The 24,454-nt window shown below is 40.5% G+C and overlaps 1 protein-coding gene across 2 annotated transcripts in view; it reads right to left on the bottom strand.

Annotated features, from left to right (window-relative positions):
- Window positions 1-22,968, bottom strand: part of ST3GAL1 (ST3 beta-galactoside alpha-2,3-sialyltransferase 1) — a 131,052-nt gene extending 108,084 nt beyond the window's left edge. For both annotated transcript variants that reach the window (XM_072603004.1, XM_072603003.1), the window contains exon 1: window positions 22,831-22,968. The gene's annotated coding sequence lies outside the window, so the exon portion shown is untranslated. The remainder of the gene's footprint in view (window positions 1-22,830) is intronic.
- Between the last annotated feature and the right edge of the window lie 1,486 nt (window positions 22,969-24,454).

Below are 24,454 nucleotides of genomic sequence, written 5' to 3'. Positions count from 1 at the left end.
GTCTTATCAGCCCAGGTGACTGATCGACTTGGGAACAGAGATGAGGGCATTCTTAGTCACCTACGTTTGTCATACTACATATCCTTATTTATTTGTTTGTTTGTTTGTATATGCTGTTTTTCCTAATGAGACTGTAAGCTCCTCAAATGTTAGGAACTATTTAATTTTTGTTTCTCTATCTCAGTAGCTAGATAGTTGGTGCTTAATAAATGTTAGTGGAAAGCTGGTTTCTTGCAAAAGCATTGATTATGGGGGTAGAAGGTAGGGAAGAGAGAATCTTAGAACTCAGAACTAGAAGGATTCTTCTTAGAGATCATCTGGTATGCTTCATTTTACAGATGAGAAAACTGAGGCTCAGAGAGGGTGAATGACTTGGCTAAAGTCATATAGCTATTAAGTGATATTCAAACTCAGGGCCATTTGGCTCTAAATCCACTGCCTGCCTATTGTGTTACACTGCTGTGGAGGATGAATTCCTTTTTATAATTATTGCCTGTATTAATATATGCATGTGATCTGTTAAATTAATGTTTGTAAATGGTCTAAAAATACTCTCTCTCTCTCTCTCTCTCTGTAGTTTTCCCCTGTGCTGCCTTTTTGACCACTCTACCAACTCAGTTGTGGAAGTAGAAGGGGGCTGCTCAGGATTTAGATTCTTGAAACTATTCTTCTGTTTTGTGATTTGTCCAAGTTCACATAGTAAGTTAGAAGAAGAAATTGAACTTGAACCCAGATCTGATTCCCAATCCAGTGTTCATCCCATTACATTCTATCTCTCCTCTCGTCTATATTCTACAGTCAATATATTAGAGGCAACTAAGTGATACATTGCATAGAGTTCCGGGCCATGGTATCACGAAGACACTTAGCTCTGTGACCCTGGGCAAGTCATTTAACCCCTGTTTGCCTCTGCTTCCTCATCTATAAAATGGGGATAATACTAGAACCTTCCCCCTAGGGTCTTTGTGAAGCTCAAATGAGAAGATATCTGTAAAGCACTTGGCAAATTTTAAAGTGCTATATAAATTCTGGCTATTATTATCATTAATTATGACATCAGTACTACCATACTTCTAGCATGTGACTCCAACAGTATGGTGACTCCCTCTGGGACTTATTGGATAATCTTGGGGAGTTGCTGTGGCTTCCCAAATCCATCCCTCTGGATTCAATGGAGTGATGAGTATCTCCAAGCTTTAGCTAAGGTGAACCTTAGAAGAGAAGCACCTAGCTAATATATCACTGTGCCCATTTTCAAAGTCTTTCTAGTCTGGGCATATCTGCCAAAGCTTATGTTCAACCAACATAGTCTTGAGGAAACTGGGAGTCACCTCCATTCCTCTATGAACATTCAGAGGAAGGAAGACTTTGGTGTGTATTTTCAATCACCAACCTAGTAAAACTATTTGATACAGCAATGCCACTGTGCAAACACCAAGGAGTCAGAGTTTAATTTAAATAAAAACCTTACCTCTATTTACTAATGAGTAATTCTAAGTTTCTTCAGTAGAGGCATCTAGGTGGCACACAATGGATAGAGTACTGGGTCTGGAGGCAGGAGGACGGGAATTTAAATTTGGCTCTAGACACTTACTAGCTGTCGGAGGACCCTGGACAAGTCACTCTGTCTCTGTCTGCCTCAGTTTCCTCATCTGTAAAGTGGGGCTAATAATAGCTCCTACCTCCCTTGGTTGTTGTGAGAATCAAATGAGATATTTGTAAAGTGCTTTGCAAACTCTAATGTGCTGTATAAATGCTAGCTATTCCTATTATTACTTCAAATTACAAGGCAATCAATGCTACTAAGTTGAGGAACAAGATGCTCATAACTCTTTTCCAGGGTTATTGTGAAGACCAAATGAGATAATAATTATAAACTGCTTAGCACAGTGCCTGGCACATAGTAAGCCCTATATAAAGGGTAGCTATCATCATCATTATTATTATCATAGAAGCAAATTACAACTTTGAACAAACTTCAATTATTGGGTTAAATAGCTCTGAATTGGCTTTTAAGAAGATATAATTGGTAATTGTGTTTTATGGAGAACCACGCAATCGCACTCCAGCACGTTCGCACAAAGTGTGTCTTCCAAATGTAACCATGGTTTGGGAGAAAGAATATCTTAAATGTTATTTATATACAACAGCCTCAGTTTCTTTGCCGATGCACTAGAGAGCTAAGTATGCAGAGCAGTAATTATACTGCTGTCTTTACATTACTGATCCCAGGGAACAGACTAATTAGCTACTGCGATTTCCCCTGCTTTTTTTTTTTTTAAGCCCTTGAAAATAGCATCCAATTTAGCCTCTGGAGATAGGTCTAAAAAAAAAAAGAAGAAAAAGAAGTCGACATCCCACCAATGTTCCAGTTGCCCTTTTCTGACCCACCCCTCTTTAACCCCCCCAACTTTAACTAGTAAGCCAAGTTTGACTTCTAACTCAATGAGTGACTTCAGGATGATCACTTCTCATCTCTAACTAAGCCTCTGCTTCCTCTTTTGTTGAATAACAGAGCTAGATTAGATGCCATGTAAGGGTCCTTTCAGGTCTTCATTCAATGATTCGAAGCCTTCTGCAAAGGCATTTACCACCAGTATTAATTAAGATACAGAAATCTAGGACCAAAACAATACTGATTACTAATATATGGTGAGTAAAAGCACCATGGAGTTTTCAGTGGAATGAACACCGGATTTAGCATTAGAAGCATTGCCTACCCCCAATCCTCCATCCTCAGTCTTCCACTCCCTTCATGACAATGGGTAAACCCCTTCACCTCAGCTGCATCATCTGGAAAATGATAATATTCCATCTTTGCAAACTCTTCCGGCTTGAAAATTTTATTATCCTAAGTCTTGTATATATAAGTATTTTCCAATAACATTACTGAAAATACAGTAGGTACTGTTGTTGTTTTTAAATATAGTAGAACAGATAGTAATTTATTATATATTTGCAGAGTTAAAACACTATAAATCACATTCTAGATCTTTTTAGCTATTAATGCATCTAAGTCATAGTATTGGACTCACCTTTCTGTGATGTTATACAATAAGTCTAATAAGGGAATGTGTCATCTCAATTTTCTCTTCTTTTGGGGAAAAATTAGGAAGCAAAACTTTGCCTCCACTCCTATAACCTCTTCAATATATCATAATCTTTTGGATCTATTTGTACAAAAATATTTATAGCAGCTCTTTTTTGTGGTGGCAAAGAATTAGAAATTAAGAGGATGTCCATCAATTGACGGATGGCAAGATAAGTTGTGATACAAAATTGTGATGGAATAGTATTGTGCTATAAGAAACAATGAGCAGGATGCTTTCAGAGAAACCTAGGAAAACTTATATGAACTGATGTGGAGTGAAGTGATCAGAACCAGGAGAACACTACACAGCAATAGCAATACTGTAAAAGACTATCAACTGTGAAAGACTTGACTTGGATCAAGACATTGATCCAAGGCAATTCCAAGTGATCCATGATAAAAAAGTTGCTATCCACCTCCAGAAAGAGAACTGCTGAATTTTGATTGCAGATTGAAGCATACTTAAAAAACTTTCTTTACTTTTATTATTTTATTTTGTTTGTATTTTCTTTTGTAACATGGTTAATGTGGAAATATATTTTGCATGAATTCACATATGTAATCGATATAAAATTACTCACTTTCTCAAAGAAGGAGGAGAAACAGGAGAGAGGAGAGTATTTGGAAGACAGAATTTAAAAAATGATGTTAAAAATTTTTACATATGATTGAGAAATATTTAATGAAATAAATAATTTTTGAAAATCATAACTTTTTTCCTCAAAGCCAGAAATGAACTTGTCTATTAAAAAATTAAAACATACAGCATAGCACAACAAAAATGCTACTGTACTTAGTAAGGTAGCAAGTTATAGTGGGCAGAGTGTTGGATTTGGGTCTTAATTCTGGTTCTGTCGAGGCAGCTAGGTGATATAATGGGTAACACCCTGGATCTACAGTAAGGAGGACCTGAGTTCAAATCTGGTTTCAGATACTTCCTAGCTGTATGACCCTTACGAAATTAATTAATTAACTTCTCTCTCAGCCTCAGTTTCCTTCATTGTAAAATAAAGATAGTAACATACACCTCATAAAGTTGTTGTGCAAAGGAAGTAATATTTTTAAAGCAAACAAAAAACTAAAAAAAATTTAGTATAGTGCCTCAGCACTAAGGACAGGCTTATTCCCACTTCCCTACATATCTACCTGAGTGATCTTGAGCCAATAGGCTCTCTTCTGATTCTTTACTTCTCCCTTTCTTCCACTATAAAATGAAGGGATTGAATTATAAGTATTTTTCAAACTAACAGTCCATATGATCTGTTTTCCAATATACAAGGGATATCTGAGAGTTTACCGTATTTCAAAGTTTGAATTGCTCAGCCTTTAAAGCTGAGCTTAATGTCACAGAAACACATTCTATATTCAGATCTCCTTTCTGGCCAGATATATATTGTTCTCAGCTCCTTTCTGTTTCCTGCAAAACCTTCTCACAATTAAGTTCACTTGACTGATTTTTCGCTTGGAATAGGCCTCAGATTTCTCTTTTAGCAAAGCCCAAGCATTTGATTAATCTGTGTGTATATATACACATGCACATATGCATACTACAAATACATGCATATATGCATAATATGTACATATGTATATATGTACATATGTATGTACACACACACTCTTTCATAGAGAAGGAAATGGCAAACTAATCCATGACTGAAGACTGCTGAACAACAAAATATATACACATACATACATAGCTGTGGTTGTATATATAAACATTGCATACATGTATATACATCTTATACACACATATTTATGCATATATAAAGCTAGCATGGATGAAAAGAGAAAAGAAATAGAAAAACAGGTCCTTTCTGATATGCACACAGATCATGAACCAGGAAGTAGGAAGGCAGGAACTATAAACCATAATAGCAATCATAAAACCATGTACTGCCCAGAATTTGACACTGAATGCCAATATTCACCCTTATTTTTAGCTTTCTGAAAGTAGAATCTCATTTTGTTCCCATGAGGATTTTATCAGTCTTCCTACATCTGAGTCTCTAGAAAGCAAAATAAAGTAGGAATTTGGCAACTATATGGTTAATGGGATGCATGTGGATAGACATATTGAATCATGGTGGTCAAGATGACCACTTGTTCTAAAATGTACTCATATGAGAAAGGAAGTCAGGTAGCTTGCCCTTGCTTACTGCCATCAGTGTGATACAATGGAAAGGCCAGATTTGCAATAAGAAGACCTGTGTCCAAATCTAAACTCTGCGGTGTACTGGTTGGGTGATCATCTGTTACTCAGTTGTCTCATCTCTAAGATGAAGGTGTTGTATTATATGACCTCATGAGTTCTTTCCAGTTTTAAATCTTAGACATATGAGCCCAATTATGACATGTAATATTTCAAATAACTATAATTTTTATCTTGTTCCATTCAAAATATTCCTTCCTAACATGCATATTCTCTGATGACTTTCATGCATAGTCTGCTATGGCCTTTGGGCATCTCCATCCTTGATGTAAGGAGAATCAGGAGAGTTTGTCCTTCATTGCTGAAGAAGACCATGCCATCAGAGAAATAATGACATGACTTGCACTTGACTTTGTTTTTGAGTAAGGGAGGGCTGTGCAGGTCACCAGCCTCACTTCTCCTCCAGAGCCATCTGAATCTAGTGACTAGATAGTCATCAGAATGACTGAAGATGATGCAGTTGGGGTTAAGTGACTTTCCCAAGGTCACACAGCTAGTGAGTGTCAAGTGTCTGAGGTGAGATTTAAACTCAGTTCCTCCTGACTCCTGCACTGGTCCTCTATCTACTGCACCACCTAACTGCTCAAACTCACATGTATAACTGAAATTGAAGGGAGGAGAGGCAGGAGAGAGAAAGATCATTTGGACTTCAAATTTTTGTAAAATGATTGCTAAAAAAATTTTACATGAAATTGGGAAATAGCTAAAAAAATCAAATCATTTCCTCATCTATAAAATAGAACTAATAAAAGTATTTTCCTCACAGAGTTATGAGGTATAAGTGGGAGGCGGTAAAGAGCAAGGAACTTGACACAAGGAGTTTTCCTCTGCTAAGTTGTTAATGTATCTGAAATCCCATCACTTAAGATCTACTCTACTGGGTCTTCATGATCACAGGATCATAAGCTCTGAGGTGGAAGGGACCTCCAAGACCATCATTTAGTACAAATCTCCTTATTTTACAGCTGAGAAAACTAAGGATGAGGAACATTAAGTGTTGTCCAGCATCACACAGATAGCAAATATTAGAACTGAGAAATCTAGGTCTTCTAACTTCCGAGCCAGTGTCCTCTACTAAACTACAAATCTTCCTAAAAGGTATATATCAGCAAGTGCCTTAGCCCTCTACTAGAATCAGACAGAGAATGGGCACATCAGGGAAGGAAGGAATGAGAAATAGACCTTGAAAGATCAGTACTGGCTAGGCCTACTCGTGATTAATCACAGAATATTGGATCTAGAAGGGGCCTTAGGACTTGAAACTTTAGAACACAAAATACCAAGGCTGACAGAACTTTGGCACATTTAGTTAAGAGATTCTTAACACCTTCCCTCCTTTACCCATTCAAGGTTTTTGGACACTTTTGGAAGTCTGGTGAAACCTAGGGAACCCTGTTCACAATCATCTTTTTAAATGCAGAAAATACATAGGCTTACAAAGGAAACCAATTCTATCAAAATAGTTATCAACAAGTTCACAGACTCCAGGTTAAGAACGCTTCATAGTCCAAACTTCCCCTCAAATTGTGTTTTAATGTTCTTTTCCATTTTTCAATCCTTATTCATATCTTCCCTCTAAAGCAGTAGGGTAGAGGTGGAGGTGAAAAGTACGTGAGAAAGGGCATTAGGAGACAGGATACTTATCTAGGCTCTGCCTCTAAGTTACTTCACTTTTTCTGTGCCTCAGTTTCCTCATCTGTAAGTCACTTCCAGCCCTACCATTCTGCTTTCAAGTCCCTTCCATGTCTCATGTTCTATGATCTGGTGAATCTGAGACTTAGAATACAAAACTCTCATTAAATAAATCCAGAGACAGTTTGGCTTTGAAAGCCCTCCATGACTTATCCCCCCTCCACCTTTCCAGTCTTCTTATACCTTCCTTACTGGCCCCCCATACTGCTCCAGTGACAGTGCCCTTCCTACTGATCCTTATACAAGATACTTCATCTCCCAATCATAGGAATTTTCACTGACTGCTTCTAATTTCTGCGACTGTTTTTCCTCCTCTCTGCCTCCTGGCATCTTTGGCTTCCTTCAAGTCCCAGTTAAACCCCATCTTCTGAAAGAAGCCTCTTCTGATTTCCCTTAATGCTAATGTCTTCCCCCCAAGATTAACTCCAATTTAGTCAGCGAGTCAGTCAACAAACATTTATTAAGCTCCTACGATATGCAAAGCACTATATCAAATGAAGAAAAGTACAGGAAAAGCCTTACTCTCAAGGAGTTCACAGTCTGATGGGGGAGATAACATGAAAACTTTGTACAAAAAAGCTATATAGAGAATAAATTGTAAGTAATCATTAGAAGAAGGCAGTGAAAATGCCGGGAGTCTGGATAAAGAGAGTCTTCTTTAAGAGACAGCAATGAGACCCATGTCACCAGAATGTAGTATGTATGTGTGTATGTCTACACACAATGTTGGTGGTGCTATAGGATATAAGGCTTGTTTGTGTCTAGTTGTCTGGATGTTGCCTCACCCATTGGACCATGAGTTCCTTGAAAATAGGACCTGTTTTACCTTTCTTTGTGTCTCCAGCACTTTCACAATGCTGGAATATAGTAGGTGTTTAATAAATGCTTGTTCACTTGACATAGTAACTTATCTGTTATGGAGTATGATCAAGGGAAATAGCACATTTCACTTAGTCGGATATTCTAATCATGCAAAAGTTGCCATTTATTCCATATTCAAATAACCATCAGAAATTACTATATTGGAATACCACAAAATGTTCTCAGCCCTGGAAATATTCTAAATATATTTTAGTTCTTTGACGATTCAGAAGGCACTTATGAATTTCTTACTACCTCCTGCTCACATTTTCTCTACTCAGTATCATTGGACTCTTAACAATGCAGAAGTGGATTTTTAATCAATCACTTTTTTTAGAATAGAAAAAAATGGCATGCCTGAAAGCTTATTGTATAATCTAGCATTTTGTACGACCAAAGCCTAGAAGGATAGAATGAGAATAAGTTTTAGAGATCATTTTGTACTCCATTATGTTCTCTGCTCTTAACAGAGGCAAAGAATATAGACCCAGACGGTGGAATCTGGGATTTGGATGAAGACCAATATTTCCTTATTCACTGTAGATTTTTTTAAAAAGTCGTTATTTATCAATAATCTTGAGAAATTTCACTAAAAAACTTTGGTAGTAGAATACTCTTCTTCGTTTCTATATTAATTTATAAAAGCATTTTGAATGTCCTAGGCCAAATTATCTGATCCTTTAATGAGAAAGAGGGAAGTAAAACTAGCAGAAAATGGAGGGAGGGAAAGTAGGGAAGAGAAGAGAAAGGAGGGGGCAAGATTGGAGCATTTTAATATATATTAGGATCTCTAAAGAATAATTTCTTGGAACCATTCTTCCTCGAAGGTCTCCTCCAGGGCACCCTTCTGACTGAGATTCTACAATTCCTCCTGGTCCTGCCTATCTAAACAAGAAGTTGCCCTGCCTTTCTCCTCAATCAACCAATTAGAGTGAACACTGCATGAAGTCAATATCCCTGGGCTCTGACACTGTCTGTGAGCATGCAATAGCAATTATCCAGAGGAAGGTGAAAACTGTAGCCAGCAGGCCCAATGTTCCCATTCACGAACAGCTAAATCTTCAGACTGCATACCTGCTGGACCTGATGAATTTTCTAATTGATATCCAGATGCATAGCACATTAAGTTTCTCTCTGGCAAAGGTCATATGTTTGGCTTAATTTGCATGGTAATTTATGTAAGGATTAACTAAAGCAAGCAAAGGTATATTACAATGTATAGAGTTTCTGACACACGGTGATTTCTTCTCCCTTAAGGGTTGGATTTTGAAACACAGAATTATGCATTAGAAATAACCAAAAATATTTTCCATAAAGACAAATATATTCTCATTGTTACTACTGAAATCTTTCCCAAGCAATAGTTCGCATTCATCCAATTCTCCACCAGGTGGTAGAATTAACAGCATTTTAAAAAAATCCTGGAGCAGCGAAGACCAATTTCTGTTTACTTTTTGTCTCTTTCAGGACCAAGACTGATACTGATTAAATTCTTTTAATAAAAATGTTGATGGAGTGAATAATACACCATTTTCAGTCACAGTAGAGAGCCAGACCTGAGTTCGAATATAGCCTGAGACATTTAATTGCTGTGTGATCCTGGCTGGGCAAGTCACTTAACCTCTGTTTGCCTCAGTGTGCTAATTTGTAAATTGGGGATAATAATAGGACCTACCTCTGAGAGTAGCTGTGAGAATCAAATGAGACCGTATTTCTAAAATACTTCAGAAATCTTAAAATGTTTACTATTGTTATTTCTATCATATTAGAATGGTAATAACTTTAAAGCTGGGACATTGGTAGTAATTTAAGTTAGTTTAGTAGGTTACAATCCTATAACTTCCATTTTACATATGAAAAAACTGAGGAAGATCCATTGCAGGGAAGTGATTTGTCTAGTCTTTCTCCTGGATTTCACAGAGTTGAGCTTAGATCCTGTCTTCTGCAAAGCCCTTTCCAGTGAACATTATCAGAGGTGTCAAATTCTCAGTCACACCAAATTAAACTGTATTTGTGAAGTGTTTAACAAAAATAGGTAAAAATGCAGTACAACAGAGATAATGTTAATTTGTAGTTTTCAAAGTCAACATTAGTTCTCTAAATTGTTATTTGATTTTCAAGATGACCAATGACATTATAAAGGTGATGTCTTGACTTTCTCCTGAATTAGATTTAAGTGAGGCAGAGCTGCACAGTCAGCTTCACTCTCTCTTGCCATCATCGAAGTTCAGTGGTAAGACAAAAGTCAGGTTGATTGGTGACAACCCAGGGTAGAGTGAATAACTTGGCATCTTCTACATCTGACCAAGCTCTAAACGTTCCACAGCACCTTCTTCAGCCTCATGGTTATCCATGGAACAAACTTTGGAACAAACTGTTCTCATTCTGACGGTTGTCCTCATTGACATCAATGTACAATACCACCCTTCCTTCAATTGTATCTCCACCATCTGAAACCATCATCAAAATGTAGAGATGATTGTAGTGATTACTCTGGATGCTGATTGATTTAGGGAGAAAGCATTATGGGATGGAGGAGGAAGTAGCTCCTGTTCACCGATGTTTTAGAAGTATCCTGGTGCATGTGTGTGAGTGTGTGTGTGTGCGTGTGTGTGTGTGTGTGTGTGTGTGTGTGTGTGTGTGTGTGTGTGTAAATGAGGTAGGGCTAACCTTTCCTTAGGAAGCCTGTGACTTGCCCTTTTGTGGTTTTGTCCTGACACTGAACTGAAATCTTCCTCCCTGAGAGCCAAAATTCAAATCAATTGAACAAAAACCTGTAACTCAGTCAGTTGAACTTAAAAAGTATGGTAAACTTGAATTCAGCAGAAAGATGGGTTGGAATCCAGGCTCTAAGACTCATTAGTTAGATAATCTTGGATAAGTCACTTAATCTCTGAGCCTCAGTTTTCTCATCTATTAAATTTATTATTAAATTCTAGGAATTGGAGCCATCTAAAAGTTGAAAGAAAATGTTAACAAGCAAGTGACCAAGTACTCTGCCAAGCATTGCACTAAGTGGGACCCCAAGAAAGGTGAAAAAACAGTCCTTGCTCTCAAGGAGCTCATGGACTCATGCAGACAACATGCAAATAACTATGTACAAATACGACACAGAAGGGGTAAACTGAGAGTAGTTTCAGAGGGAATGTGCCACAGTTCAGGAAGGCTTCTTGCATATATATACACACACATATATTTACATATATATGTATATACACACATACATATATATGTATGTGTGTATATATAGATATATATACACATATCTGTATCTATCTATATCTATCTATCTATCTATCTATCTATCTATCTATCTATCTATCTATCTATCTATCTATCTATGCTAGCTGAAACAGGAAATAAGTCAGGGAAGCCAAGAGACCAATATAAGGAAGATGAGGCAGTTCAGTTTTGTATACGTTCAATTTAAGATGCCCATGAGACATCCAGTTCGAGATGTTCAATAGGCATTTGGAGATGTGAGACTGGGAGTCAGGAGAGAGATTAAGTCTAGACAAAGTGATTGGAGAATCATCCATACAGATACTACCTCAGGAGCTAGTGAGGACCTATCACTGGAGATAAAACAGAGGCTGGATAACCATTTGTTGAAGATGCCATAGAGACGACTAGAAAGCCAGCACAGCCCCTAGTACATAAATGCTTGAAGAATGAATGAATCAATAATCTATCAGATGAGTTGTACTAAGTTGCCTTGGACGACTCTTCTAGTTCAAAGATTCAATAGCAATTTATAGAAGAGATACCTTTATTACTATACATTCAAAAGTAGGCTTTTTTCCTTTGGTCCAGTCTACTGAATAAAAAAGAAACCTGTTTTGTTGTTGTTTTTAAATATGCTTGAATTTCCCAGAAGGTAAATGTTTAATTAGACAGGTTTGATTTTTATTGTAGAGCGGTTTCATGCAATCCAGATAGAAATGATTCTTTGGCACCATTCCACTGAATCCAGTGTATCAGCAGTCAGAATTCTTTGTCCTACTCAATTGCTTCCTTCTAAGTAAATGTGTTTGAAAGTAAATTTGGGCAACTGTGGTCAAATTGTTGAATATGTGTTCAAACTGACTGTATTTAAGCAGCATTGAGATTAGGATAGTAAATTTCCAATTAGTGTCTCAGGGTTCATGTTCACTTTTTCTTTCTTCCTAAAACACTGAAAATTAAAATCAGAGACTGAAGGTCTGGATTGGGAGAAACTTTAGAGATTATCTTCTCCAACTCCTTCTTTTTACAAATGAGAAAATGGAGGTCCAGGGGAGGAAAATGACTTGCTCAAAGTCTTGTACAAGTAGGACTGAGATCCAGGTATTCTGACTCACTGCTCTTACCAAAGCACTACCCTGTCCTTTTTAATGAGACTCTATCTGAGAAGACAGATATTTAACAGAGAAACATATACACATATTCTATAAATCTGTTTATATATCTTTATACATATATATTTATAGAGAGGGTGCAGTGGATAGAGCACCAGTGCAGGAGTCAGGAGGACCTGAGTTCAAATCTCACTTCAGACACTTGACACTCACTAGCTGTGTGATCTTGGGCAAGTCACTTAACCCCAATTGCCTCATCCTGGGTCATCTCCAGTTATCCTGATGAATATCTGGTCATTGGATTCAGGTGGCTCTGGAGGAGAAGTGAGGCTGATGACCTGCACAGCCCTCCCTCACTCAAAACAAAGTCAAGTGCAAGTCATGTCATTATTTCTCTGATGGCATGGTCTTCTTCAGCAATGAAGGATGAACAAACACACATGATTTATAAAGAGATGGAGAGATAGATAGATAGATTTGATCAGACCTATATTCCATCTGTCTAGGGGGCTCCCATTGAGTAACTCCCTCTACCTCTTATTTTCTTCAAGTCTTAGAAAGGGACCTGGTACACTGAAAGATTTTTTAAAAACTGTTGTTTATTTTTAACATTTAAAAAAATTGATTTCCAAATTCTTTCCCTCCCTCCAGCCTCTTTCCCCGCCCTTAAGATGGTAAGCAATATGTCAATTATACATGGAATGTCATACAAAATAGATTTCTATATTAGCAATGTTGCAAAAAAAGCAAGAAAAATAAAATGAAAAAGTATTCTTCATCTATACTTAAGAGTTCATCAGTTCTCTCTCTGAAGGTAGAGATAGTATTTTTCATCATAAGCCGTTAAGAATTGACTTGGCTCATTGTACTGATCAGAGTACTTAAGTCTTTCACAGTTGTTCATTGTTATAATGTTTTCATTATTACAATGTTGCTCTCGTGTACAATGATCTCCTGGTTCTGCTCACTTCACTATGCATCAATTCATATAGGTTTTTCCAGGGTTTTCTGAAACCAACCCTCACCCTACCCCCATCATTATTTTTTTTTTGGTGGGGCATACTTTTCTAATCCACTGGCCCATATTGCTGATGGAAGTGATTTCTTTCTTTTTTTATGTTTCTTATCATTTCTTATAGCACAATAATACTCCATCACAATCATATTCTACAATTTGTTCAGCCATTCCCTAGTTAATGGGTATCCCCTCAATTTGCAGTTCTTTGCCACCATAAAAAGAGTTTCTATAAATATTTCGTGCATATAGGTCCTCTTCCTTTTTCTTTCATGTCTCTGGGATACAGACCTGGTCACTGTAGATCAAAGAGTATACATAGTTTTACAGCCCTTTGGGCATTTTTCAAGTTGTTCTTCAGAATGACTGGATCAGTTCACAATTCCACCAGCAGATTATTAATGTACATGTTTTCCCATATCCCATCCACCATTTTTCATTTCTGATAGGTGTAAGGTGGCACCTAAAGTTGTATTAATTTGCATTTTTCTAATCACTAGTGACAGAACATTTTTTCATATAACTATAGATAGCTATGGTTTCTCTATTTGAAAACTGCCTGTTTGTATCCTTTGACCACATATCAATTGGGGAATGGTTATTATTTTATAAGTTTGACTTATTTTCCTCTATATTTAAGAAATAAGGCCTTTATCAGAGAAGTTTGTTGTAAAATTACCCCCTCCCTCATTTTCTTCTGTCTTTCTAATTTTGGCTGCCTTGGTTCAAATGACTTGCGTAGCCAGTATATGTCAGAGATGGAATTGGAAGCCAGGTTTTCCTAATTCAGGAGCCAGATCTCTAGGCACTAAGCAAAACTGTTTTAATACCCTGGAGAAAAATGCAAAGTTGAATATTTCCACTGATTAGGAACAGAGTTAAATTAAATCCAAATGGGGCCTGGCACTTGGGCCATGTGCCATCTTGCTAAAAGACCTAACAAATGGCCATAATAAAATGTCATTGCCATCCTGCTGTGTGATTTCACATTCAGAACCATAAGAGAGAGCTGTCTGAAAATCTGATGAGTATCCTCATGAGGTAGTGAGATTTTCATCAGTGGTAGTATTCAAGCCATCCACTTTGATTTTAATTAAAAAAACACACAGTGAGTTTATACAGTGATGCACATGGGGAAAAAAAAATCACTCTATTTGGAGCAGGAGGACCTGAGTTCTAATCCCAAGGCTCAGTTATGAACTATCCAGTTCAAGGAAGTAGGTCACTTCATAGGCTCACAGAATCACAGATTTAAAACTGGAAAGAATCTTAACGAAGATGAAAATAGTACCTACCTCCCAGGTTTGTTGTGAGCCTCGTACTATTTGTAAATTCCTTAGAACAGTGCCTTGCATATAGCAGCCAGTATATAAATACTACTTTCCTTATGGATGATATGTCTAACATCCTTATTTTACAGAGGAAACAGGGGCCCAGCAGGATCACATGACCACATAGGTGGTGAGAGAGCTGAGATTCAAACCCAGGACCTCTGACTCAGGAGCCATCTTAATCATACTTCCCCTTCTCTGGGCCTCAATTTCTCCATCTGAAAAATGAGTGTGTTATACTGACTAAATTTTCTCTAATGCCCTCTCTAGTTCTAAATCCTTGTTCTTGTTATCCTACACAGGTTGGAGCAGAGTAAAGGGAATAGACTCCTAAGATGACTTAGTTCACATCTCCATATTAATTTTCCCAGTATAGGTATAAATTAAGTAGGCGACTTTACATCTCCAGGTTTGAGGCTTCAGTCTGACCTCTCAGAATCTGGACAACAAATAATTATGCTTTAAGAATTTGTTGTCCAATGAATATTGGTGATTTCAAGAAATCTTGGTAATCCAGTCTTATTTCCCTCCATGCTTCTAGGGCCAGTCAAACTGTATTGCAAACTGTTCCCCATAAGTGATATTCTGTCAGCCTGCCACCCTACCTGCGCCTGGAATGCATACCCTTCCAACCTCTGGAATCCCTTGCTTCCTCCAAAGTACAACTCAGGTGCCATGTTGTGGGCTGATCTCTTCCTACCCCACACCCTCAGTGACTCTTTCCTTCTTGAAATGAATTTGCATTACTTTCTAAATTTTTTAATTTTTGCTTTTTTTTTTTTTTACATTTTCTAGCCACTATAGAATGTATGCTCTTTGATTGCAGGGGCTATTTTTTTGGGGGGGGGTGATGACTAGGGGGTACAGAGGATGGAGCATTGGGCCTCTAGTCAGGAAGATCTGAGTTAAAATTCTGCCTCAGTTACTTACTAGCTGTGTGACCCTAGATAAGTCCCTTAACTTCTATCTGCCTCAGTTTCTCAACTGTAAAAAGGGGTTAATAATAACACCTACCTCCTAGGGTTGTGAGGATCAGATGAGATAAAATTTGTAAATCTTAGCATGGTACCAGGCACATAGTAAGTACTATAAAAGCAGGTAGGTGGCACAGTGGATAGAGTGCTGGGCCTGGAGTCAAGAAGACCTGAATTCAAATCCAGTCTCACACACTGGCTGTATAACCCTGGACAAGTCACTTAATTGTGTTTGCCTCAGTTCTTCATCTGTAAAACAAACTGGAGAAGGAAATGGCAGACCACTCCAGTATCTTTGCCAAGAAAACTCCAAAAGGGGTCACAAATAGTCAGACACAATTGAAAAATGACTACACAAAAAATGTCTGAATATATAAAAATCACTTTCCTTACAACTGTTCTGTAATATAAGTAGTGCAAGGATTATTAATATCATTTTACAGATGAGGAATGGAAAGTGATGTGATTTGCTCTGAATTTAAATGCAGATCTTTTGGCCCCAGCTTCAGCAATCTTTTTATTCTACCAGCTGCTTTTCTAGGTGATACAGTGGATAAAGCATCGGGCTTGATATCACAAAGACTTATCTTCCTGAGTTCAAATCTCGCCTCACACACTTACTGGCTGTGTGACCCTGAGTAAGTCATTTAAACCTGTTTGCCTCAGTTTTTCATCTATAAAATGAGCTGCAGCCACTCCACTATCTGTGCCAAGAAAATCCCAAGTGAGGACATGACTGAAAAGACTGAACAGCAGCAACTACAAAAGCTGCTTCTCACACTAAAACAAGAGAAATTTCCTAGGGTCTTAATTCCAAAAGAGAACACCCAGGGTATGAGATTAATACTGTGATTACTGGATTACACAACTTTCCCTAAACCTAACAAGATAGTAATCCCCATCCCGGAAATGGGGAAGATTTCCAGCCCCACAAAGGAAGGTGTGGTCCAAATTGGCAGTAGGAGAATCTATTATTGATTCAACAGCTTCCAACACACCTTTATTAAGAAGCTATTACTGACCTACTTTGTATCCATCAGATTGGCAAAGATGACAAAAAGGGGCAATAACAATTGTTGGAGGACACATTAACCTATCGTTGGTGGCAGTGACCCAGTCATTCTGGAAAGCAATTTGGAATTATGCCCTGAAGTCACTAAACTGCGTATATACCCTGACCTGGTGATACTACTACTAGTACTACTTACTAGTACTACTTACTAGTACTAGTACTAGTACTAGTACTGGTACTAGTACTACTAGTACTACTACTACTACTACTACTACTACTACTACTACTACTACTATGCATCTATCCCCAAACAGAGCACAGAAAGATGGAAAGATCCCATGTATACAAAAATATTAAACAGCCCTTTTTGTTGTAATGAAGAAGTGAAAACTAAGAGGGTATAATAATAATTAGAAAATAATTGAACAAATTATGGCTTATGAATGGAAATACAAACCTAGGAAGCCAAGTATGAACTCAAACAGAGGGAAATAAACAAAACCAATAAAACACTTTATATAATGACTACAATGCTGTAAAACCAAATAGCCTTGAAAGGCTTAAGAACTCTCATCAAAACAACCGCCAACCTCAATTTCAGAAGACTGGTGCTGAACCCATGTTTCCTACCTCTTGGCAGAGAAGTATAGACTGATATATTCATTTGGAGACACGATCAATGTGTTGACTTGTTTTGTTTGATCATATCTGTTTGTTACAAAGAAGGACTTTTTGTTTGAGGTATGAAAAAGGAATAGTTAACGTCAGTGACTCAAAAAAAGGATAAAGAAATTAAGAATAAGAATGAAACATTTTTTAATGAATAAAATAGAACATAATGAAGTCCAGAGAAAGAAAAAGACAAAACAGAACTGCTTTGGAGCTAACGTGTTGAATTTGTTATATGTTATTATATATATATGTTGTTAAAAAAAAAGACAACCTATATACAGAATAGAGATTCATGGTTTCATACGTAATCCTCTATTGTTAATTTTTTTCTTTTTGGTTATAGAAATGTTCCTGTTTCTTAATCTTTGTCAAGTTTGGAATTGTGAAAAAAATAGCATTATTATCTTAGAGAAAAAAAAGTACTGCTTTATGTAAGGGAACATCCTATTGCAATAAAAGCAATAAAATAGCAATAATGTCGGCCATATATACTCAAGGAAATTAAAATCTTATTGGATCAAAGAAAGGTACAACAAATAACCACAACAGAAAATAAAACACATTATGCACGTTAGACAGATACAAAGGGCTATGAGAGTCATGAGGTAGGAAAGATTACTTATGTAATGGATTTGAGGGCCTGACTAATTCCATTATTTCATAATTCTGGTGACTAATTTTGTGGCATAGTGGTGGGGGAAGGTTCAAATCCCTTGAGGGATAACAACTATTAAGTAAAATCATAGACTTTTAGCACTGGAGAAGATCTTAGAGATTATCTGGAAGAAAAAAGATATTGAGAGCTAGACATATGGTCTTAGAAATTTGCCTGGGGCCCTAAGAGGTTAAGTGACCTCTCCATGCTTGAATAGCTAGCATGTGTCAGAAATGAGACTTAACGGTTCACAGCTAGTCATTGGACTTCATGTATGTATCCTTGATAAAAAAAATGTTGAAAAGCACAGAGTGCAGGATAAAAGCATAGGGGTACTCCACTAGGCACATTCATTTACTACTAATCCTAACACTAGTTGTATTCAAACAGAGCTCTACATTATCCTGCAGCCTGCAATTGCCCCTTTTGAACACAAGGACGACAGGAGAGACTGATAACTGCCTTGTTGGATTCCTTGTTGAATCTGTTGTAGATGAACGATTGTTACAGCTGGGAAAAACTCCTAGATCATCCCCCTTGGAGGTTTTTAACTTTTCTTGGGCAGTCTAGTGAAGCCTCTGGACTCTCAGAATCACGTTTTTAAGTGCACCAAATGAAATACAAAGGATTAAAAAAGGAAATCAATTATATTGAAATATAGTTATCAAAATATTTTTAAAAGTTCATGGACTCCAGGTTAAGAATCTTTGAATTCTAGCCCAACACACCATTTCATTGCTAGTCAGTGGAGACCTAGGAATGGAATCCAGATCTCCAGATACCCAGATCAGTGTGAGTTTCTCTCTAGCATTCTGTAAATAAAAAGTCACAGGATCCAGAGCTTGAAGGTACTTTAGGGACTATATAGTCCAAACTCTTTTTTTTTTTTTTTTTTACTGAAGAATGGATTCCCACAGATTTGAAGTAGTTTGCCTGAGATCCCATATGTAAGTAAATAGCAGAATTGGAATCTGAATTCAGGCATTCTGATTCCAAATCCAGAACCCTTTCTATAAGACCTAGGAATTTACTTAGCTTAGTTTAACAACAGGGCTAACCAGAAGACTTCTGCATTTGTAGGTGTGGGTAGGAGGGGAGTGCGCTCGTGTGTGTGTGTGTGTGTGTGTGTGTGTGTGTGTGTGTGTGTGTGTGTATGTGAGAGTGTGTACCTGGAATAATATATACCCAGAAAACTGAGAGACTCAAAGATGTGGAACTTAGCAGAGATAGTGGCTAAAACTCTCAGGACCTAAAAAATCTTTGTTACATCTCTTCACATCCAAAAGGGGGCAGACTACTGCTACTATCTTGGGTAAAGTCTTTGAAACTCTTCTGAGCTAAAGGAAAAGACTAGGGAGCATGAACAATTTGGTTTCATTGTAAAGAGCAGTCATGTCAGTCACAAGGTTCAACACTGTCAATTCTGCATTTATCAACAAAAACTTCATTTCTATTGGTAGACCAAAATGGGGAGGGGGATGTACAACAAAGAACAGATCACATTGTGTCCTCCTGATTTCCAGCACCCCTTTGAAAAAACTCCTTTTTCTACCTTTTAGTTGTTTCCTGTTTATTTCAACTGAAGGAGGGGGAGGGGAGGGGTTAAAGTCATCAGCCTGACCAAAGGAAAAAGGCAGATCAGGGTCTGAAATCTATCAAAGGAATAAATATAGGAAGAGATGTGCTTTGGGTTTGTATGATTTGGGCTTTTTTCCAGCAAAGTTCTACCCCAGACAAAGTACCCCTACCCCCACCCCAGAATTGCTAGATCACAATATATTATGCCTCCTAATCTGTTAGCTGTGGTCCTGCCTTGTAGAAAGATTAAACTAGATAATTTCAGTTACTACCCGAACAGATTAAGAGATTAGGAAACTGTCCCAGACTTCTCTCCAAACTCTCTCCAAAATTCCTGCCCTGCTTCATATCATCCCAGCTCCAGCTTTGCAACCCAGTGGATGTCACCACCACCTCAAGTCAATACACACAGGAAGATACCAAAGAAAGTAATACCCAGAAGAACCTCAGAGGGGCAGTCCACTTTAGTCAAACAGATCATTCTCTCCTCCTTTCCTTAGTCTGGTACAAGACTGCTACTTCAGGGGATGCAAAGTGAGTCCAAAGGTCCAAGCTGAGCTTGTGTGCGTGCGCGAGCGCATGTCTGTGTGTGTGCATGTGTGTGCATGTGTGTGTGTGTGCATGTTTGTGTGGTAGAGGTACAACTGGGCGAGGGGGATACAGAATTCTAGTTTTTCCTTTAGTCAAGGTTCAAGTGCAGAATAAAAACCCTTTCACATCTGTCCTCTATCCAGACATTTCTACATTTCTTCAACTTTCCATCTCTTCTCCACACGTCAGTCCAGGCATACCTTGGGAATCACACATGCCTTTTCCTATATCTCCATAGATCTGAAAAAGGAGAGAGTTCTATACAATCTAAAGGCTAGAACTCTCTTGGATTAAACACCACACCCAGGAATGCACCTTTCCAATATCATAGACCCCACGGAGCTAAGCATGCTAACGGGCTTGGGTTATCAGACCAGGACAGGGAAGACACTAGTCCCTCCAGAAAGGGAGCTGGGAGCTGGAGTCCAGAGAAGTAAAGAGCCAATAGGAAAACTGTTCAACACAACCTAATTTTCTAAATTGGAAGAGGCTAATAAATGAAAACGTAACCTTGGTCAAGTCACTTCTCACTTTCCTGGGCTTCTCTCTTCTCACCTGTCAAAAGGAAGTGTTCTCATCTAGGACTACTACTGACCTCTTTGGAGAAACTCTTTCAGTGTTTCCTTGTTTTCCAAAACCCATGTTTCCAAATTCTTTTTGCCCTGGAGACCAAACATTTCTGGGGAAATGGCGGATGCAATAAATTCCATTTCTACCAAAGTCCAATAAGAGTAATTCATGTTTGCAAAGCAAACATGTTTGCAAAGCAAAACAAAACACTTTCCTCAAAACAACTCTTGGACGTAGATAGCATTAGGGAGCAATTATAAGGGCTTCACAGAAGAGTAAACTGTGAAGGAGAGAGATTAAGATTAAGCACGTAGTCAAGCAACCCTGAAGGATTAGAGATTCAGAGCTGGAAGGGACTTCAGAGGTCATATAGTCTCACCCTATTCCTTTACTGATGAAAAAACTAAGATCAGAGAGAAGTGATTTGTTCAAGGTCATCTCAGCTGGCACTTGAACCTAGAACTAGACCAAATAAACTTGATTTAAACCTACATCCATAGAATTTTCTTTTCCTTAAGAAGTTCCCCTCTGTCTTCCTAAAAAAGGCCACCCAAACAAGGCGCTAACTCAGCTGGGAGATGAGATGTCTACATCCAGTTAGCTCCTTCTCCTAACACAATAATTAGCTTCCTTTTCTTTCTTTCTTCCTTCCTTTCTCGCTTTCTTCTGTTCTTTCTTCCTTTTTTTAAAAATGGTTCTAGGAAAGAGCTGGATTAGCTCTAGTAATCTTTTTCTTTCTTTTTCTTTCCTTTTAAAAAATAGTGCTGAGAAAGAGGTGGATAAATTCTAGTAATCTTCCTATCTTCCTCCCTCCCTCTCTTCCTTCCTTCCTTCCTTCCCTTCTTCCCTTTCCTTTGCTTTCCTTTAAAAAAAAAACAGGGCTGGGAAAGAGGGTACCCCTGATTAACTGCTTGAAGAAAGGGCCAGGGAAAAGCAAGGATGAAATGAGACTTTAGGAGTCAAATATTCTTTCCCCAGGGATCGAGATGGAGGAGTTGGGTAAAGAGACCGCAGAGCTGTTACCTGTGCTGAGCAAGGTCCACCCTCAACTTTCCACTAACAGGAAAAAAAAAATCTGCCCCATTTCTAGTTCAGGGAGTCCCAACCCCCTAGCCTAGCTCCCTAGGTCTTGCCAGACTAGAGGAGTCAGGCTCCAAAAGTTGCACCACTCCTGGGCGCTCCCAACCCCTGCTTTTACTGGGTCCCATCTAGTCCACTGGCAACCCAACTGAGATAAGAGAATTCTACCCCCCGTCCTGCCCCCCCCCCCCCCCCCCCCAGAAAGTCAAACTCCAGGGCAAAAGTGAAAAAGGAGGTGGAGGGAGTTGGGAGGGAGGGAAAGGCAGATAAAAAGAAAGGACGGAGAAAGTTGCTAAGTTACTAAGCTTTCCTGGCTTTTCTGAGCAGACGCTTCACCTAACGGTGACAGGGTAGGCGATGCTGAACGCGAGAGGCTTAAGGAGCGCTCCGGGCGAAGCCCCCGTCCCGTTTTCCCTCTCCTCCTTCCCCTTCCAAGGTCGGGGCACCCACGGACCCCTCATCCCTCTTGCTCCCACTCCCCCACCTCCAGCAACTCGTCACTTCTGCCCAAGTGGAGTGGGAGCGGAGCCGGGACCTTTCACTCTGTTTCGTCCAAGAGGTTTTGCTTGTTTTGGTTTTTGCAGAATTAACCCAGGCGTCCCTGCTTTCTCCGCCTTGCTCCCTCCAGTCCTGTCCCAGAGACCCCGGGATCTAGAATCTTGGGGCCCTAGGTGACCCCCGCCTTCCCTCTACCCCCACGTACCCCGGGAAGAAGGAGGCGCTGCTTCTCTGCTCTCTCAAGGATCTATTTCAAGAGGAGGGCAGAGTGTGGGTAGAGACGGTGGTATCTGGTGGTCCGCTCCTCGCCAGCTCTGGGACTTTGCCCTGGCCCACGCCCCCTGTCCTTGTCCCCCCGTTCTATTTTCTGGGAGCTCCCCTCCAGAGCGCTTCTCTCTCCACTTCCCCACGCCTCTCTGCGCCCATCGGTACCCATGCCATCTCTACTTCCCCTGGCCTTTCCTCGAATCCCCAGCGCCCCCCTGTCCCAGCTCGTCCCAGAGAAGAAAACACTGGGGACTGCACACAGGGGGAGTCCCTCCACTCCCCTCTTCCATCCCTCTCTCCTGAGCCCCCGCCAGCTGCGCCGTGGAACCCCTCTCCCCGCCCCTCAGTTCGTTCCGCTCCTAGACGCAGGCAGTGCAGACCCAGCGCCGACACTCACCGTGGTCGGAGGCGTGCAGAGTTTCGTGGACTGGTCCGCTGGGTGGGTAAACGGGCGTGTGGACCGGGCCGGGCCGGGGGTGGGGGGCAGGGGTGGGGGAGGCTCTGAGACGGACAGAGGGGAGTGGGGTCCTGGGCACTCGGGTTTCACACGACCCCTTCCATCTCTCCCTCCTCGTTCTCCTGCCCGCCGTCTCTCGCTCTTTGTCTTTGCCAAGTGTCGAAACTGTCAGGCATAGTGGGGGAGCCCGGGGAGCCAGGGGGCGGAGGCAGGGGCGGGGCTGGGTCCCCGGAACACCTTCCCTGGGCTATGAGTGGGAGAGGGGAGGAGGTTTTCGTGGATTGGGGGCATGGGGGGAGGAGCGGGGAGGGGAGGAGCCGGCTCCCTGGGGCGAGTGGAGTGAGGGAGACGGAGCTAGAGCTCGCCGCTCGTGTGCAACCGACACGCTGAGGCCTCCTCCTCCTCCTCCTTCCTCTCCGCCCTCTCGGCGTCCGCAGGGCTTCGCTCCCCCGCCCCCCGAACCCCGGCTCGGCTTTCTCTCCGGGCCGGCTTCCTGCGAACCTAATATAGCACTCTCGGAGCCACGTGGATGGGAGGGAGAGAGCCGAACCCCTCGGCTCCTCCTCGGCGGCAGACGCGGGCGCACACTCACGGACACACGAGCACACACGCGTGCACACACACGCATACAACATCACGGGAGGAGCCAAGGTGGACTGGAGTCAGGACTGGCACGCACGCACACACATCACACACACACACCACACACCACACACCCACACCCACACCCACACCCACACCCACACACACACACACACACGGCCCCTGCAGAGACAGAGGTGAGGGCCCGGGTCTGAGGTTGGCCTCCGAAGATAAGAGCAGGCGGCTAGAAGCGCCCGACCACCCGGGAGCGGAGATGCCAGGGAGGGTGCCCATAGCAGTACCCTCTGAGAAGTAGACAGACAGGGAGACTAGAGAGATCGGGGACATACCGCGGGTGGAGGCGGAGGTCAGAGAGAAAAGGGGAAAAGGGAGCAAGGGAAGGAAGGAGAGAGAGCAGGGGACAGAAAATAAAAAGACAAATTCGGAAGCCAAGGACCGTGAACCCAGACGACAGAACGGAGACATCGCAGAGGCAAACAGTTGTTCCTGGAAGTATCCGGACCAGACCCGCACTACGAAGAGCCAGACAGCGAAGAAGGCGCAGAGGCTGAGGGTGCGCGGCCCGGGGAGAAAGGGGAGAAGGGACGAGGCTGAAGGGCTGTCCGGAGCCGAAGCGTCTAGCCGCCGCTCCAGTCTCAGCCCTGAGGCACCGAGGTCTTTTCCACGGTCACCCCTGGGTGCTCTAGACGTACCCCCGAAAGCGGCCGTTGGGGTGGGTATTGGGGGAGGGGGGGAGAATAGGATTCATTTACGAAATATTATGAAACCCTTTATGAGTTAAAAAATGAACAATTTAAAGGTAAAAAAAATCCTGTCCTGTCCAGCTCTTATGCGATGGGCTGCATCACTTTTCCAGATCACACTCCTTGCATGAGCAGTGCGGTGAAGATGGGGGTGGGAGGTGGGGGTGGGGTGGGAGGAGGACAGGGCTAGTAATAAATTCTTCTGACTTTAATTGCTT

Source organism: Notamacropus eugenii, chromosome 4 (genome assembly GCF_028372415.1).
Source record: "Notamacropus eugenii isolate mMacEug1 chromosome 4, mMacEug1.pri_v2, whole genome shotgun sequence".
Taxonomy (NCBI): domain Eukaryota; kingdom Metazoa; phylum Chordata; class Mammalia; order Diprotodontia; family Macropodidae; genus Notamacropus; species Notamacropus eugenii.
The sequence above is the reverse complement of the archived record's forward strand: the minus strand, read 5'-3'. Positions and strand labels throughout refer to the sequence as shown.